The sequence below is a fragment of the Mandrillus leucophaeus genome, unplaced genomic scaffold (assembly GCF_000951045.1).
Source record: "Mandrillus leucophaeus isolate KB7577 unplaced genomic scaffold, Mleu.le_1.0 Scaffold1491, whole genome shotgun sequence".
Classification (NCBI taxonomy): domain Eukaryota; kingdom Metazoa; phylum Chordata; class Mammalia; order Primates; family Cercopithecidae; genus Mandrillus; species Mandrillus leucophaeus.
Window position 1 is genome coordinate 296,446 of NW_012101467.1, and position 2,409 is coordinate 298,854.

At 40.0% G+C, this 2,409-nt stretch overlaps 1 protein-coding gene across 1 annotated transcript in view; it reads right to left on the bottom strand.

Annotated features, from left to right (window-relative positions):
* Positions 1 to 2,409, bottom strand: part of ADCY2 (adenylate cyclase 2 (brain)) — a 215,173-nt gene that overhangs the window by 166,143 nt on the left and 46,621 nt on the right. The window lies entirely within an intron of this gene.

Sequence of the window (2,409 nt, forward strand, 5' to 3'; positions counted from 1 at the left end):
TGGTTCCCCATTGCTGGCAGCAGTGGCTTTTGACCTGTGTGATTAGGACTGATGGACTGGAAGAAAGCCCTGTGCACATACACACTGATAATAAATAGAGAGAGATGTAACTGGAGCAACTGGTTCCCCCCACCAGAACTTACCTTTTTTACATGAAATGCACTGACATTTTCTATTCTAGTCTATTCCTTAAAAATGCAAATTGCAACCCACTGAATTGATTTTATGACCCACTAACCAGGGCCACATAAATTGAAAACCACCCCTCTGAATGGTAAAATGTACATTCCTTGGCCTGGGATACCAAGTTTTCTGGAATCTGGATTCTCATCTCTCATTGTGACCCCAATACACCCAGACCCTCCCCTATATCATTTGATTTGCAGTTCTCTCCATGAATGGTCTCCTGAGCTTTGTGTACAAACTCATCCCTCTGACCCACCATGTCCATCTGGAAACTTCTGTTTAGACCCACACACCTGGACAGTCCTAGACTGTCTGGCTTCTCAACACCTCTTGACCCAGGTAAGTATTTATTAGTTTAGAGGGGAACAGACATTCCCTCTGCTTTACCTGGCTATTTACTCTATTGGAATTTGAACTTGGCTCATCTACACTCTTGATTCCTTTCACTCCTACCAGTGTATTCCCTCTAATTCCTGTTCATTTCCTCCTTTTTTGAAGTGTCAGCAGTTCAGGTGATTCCCACAATATTTACAAGGTGCACTGCTTCCCACCGCCGGGCCCAGGATGGCTGCCTGCTGTGCCTCCTCATACTGGGTGCAGTTAGAATCAGGCACATTTCAATATAGAATGATGTTTCAGGAAAATAGTGGAGTAGACATGGATTCCAGGCTACTCTTAAATTAGTAAAGACTGGAGCTATGGTGGATTTCAGGCTATTCCAAAATTAGTATAGACTGAGCAAGTTGTTGGGCAACATCACATCGTCATCACACTTCACATCTTTGGGTTGGAATTTCAGAGCAGCTGGCATCTTCTGATGCCAAGCTGATCTCAGATGATGGGGAGATGAAAGGCAAGAAACCCTTTGTCTGACAAATGTCCTAGCTATAACACAAGTAATGCCATACTCTTTTCTCTCCACCAGTAAAAAACACCCTTCTGTTCATATCAATTATTTTTCCCCACATAAATGTATTTATATTAAAAAACAAAAACTCTTGTTTGCTAGATGGGTATTTTCAAATGTGTGCTTATTGTTTTTAACTTCTCCATGTTATTCTTCTGATTTCTAGTGATCTCTGAAGTACCCATGTGTATTAGTCAGTTCTCCAGAGAAAACAGAAAAAATAGGATATGTCCATTTCTGTCTGTTTTGAGAGAGAGAGAGAGAGAGAAAGAGAGAGAGAGAGAGAACATTTATTTTTAGAAAGTGGCTCATGTGACTGCAGAACCTGGCAAGTTAAGATTCCATAGGGCAGATGAGGAGTCTGAAGGTAGCCTGGAGGCAGAATTCCTTCTTCCTTTGGAGACTTCAGTCTTTTTCTCTTCAGGCCTTCAGCTGAATGGATGAGGCTCACTGGCATCATAGAGGGTAATGTGATTCACTCAGAGTTTACTGACTTAAATGCTAATCTCATTTAAAAAATAACCTTCACAAAAACATCTAGTCTTTGACCAAATATCTGGGTACAATGGCCTACCCAAATTGACAATTAACCATCACACCATAGTTTCAGACAACTTAAATAATGAAGCACATACATCGTAGAAAAAATATTTCCTCTCCTCCTCACTAATGTTTCACTGGAGTTGTTTGTGTTGAAATCTAGAGGGACCATACAATTCATTTTTCCTGTCTTATTCTCCAGGAGAGTAGCCCATTCACTGAAGAAATGGCACAGACAGGTGGCTGTCAGCAAAGAAGAAGTCACTGTTCTAGAGAAGTCACACCGGATCACCATGGCATCATCTCTGCATCCCTGATACCATTGTATGAGCAGACCCCATGTCTACACCATCAGTGCTTAGAACGTCTTCATAATAGAGGGAGGGAGTTTAAATAAGCATTGCTTTCACTTTCAATAGCCTTTACAACTATGGAATGCTTTCATTTTAATTGATTTAACTACTTAAAGGCAATACAAATTTAGTTAACTTTAGTTAGTGGAAGATGATACACAAAATTGTTATCATATACCATAGTCACTTCATTGTGCTACCCATATCAGTGTAGAATGTATTCATTCTAATAGAGAGAATGGCCTTCTCACTCCTAAACAAGTCTTGACATGTTATTTTATGAGCTTGGAAGGGAATATTGTCATGTTAAAAGTATGAAGAAAAGTCAATGAATCACACATGTTAAATACCGAGAAACAGTTACTCAAAAAATATGTAGATATCTTTTGGAGTCTGGAAGCAGATGAACAGGTACCAAGAATG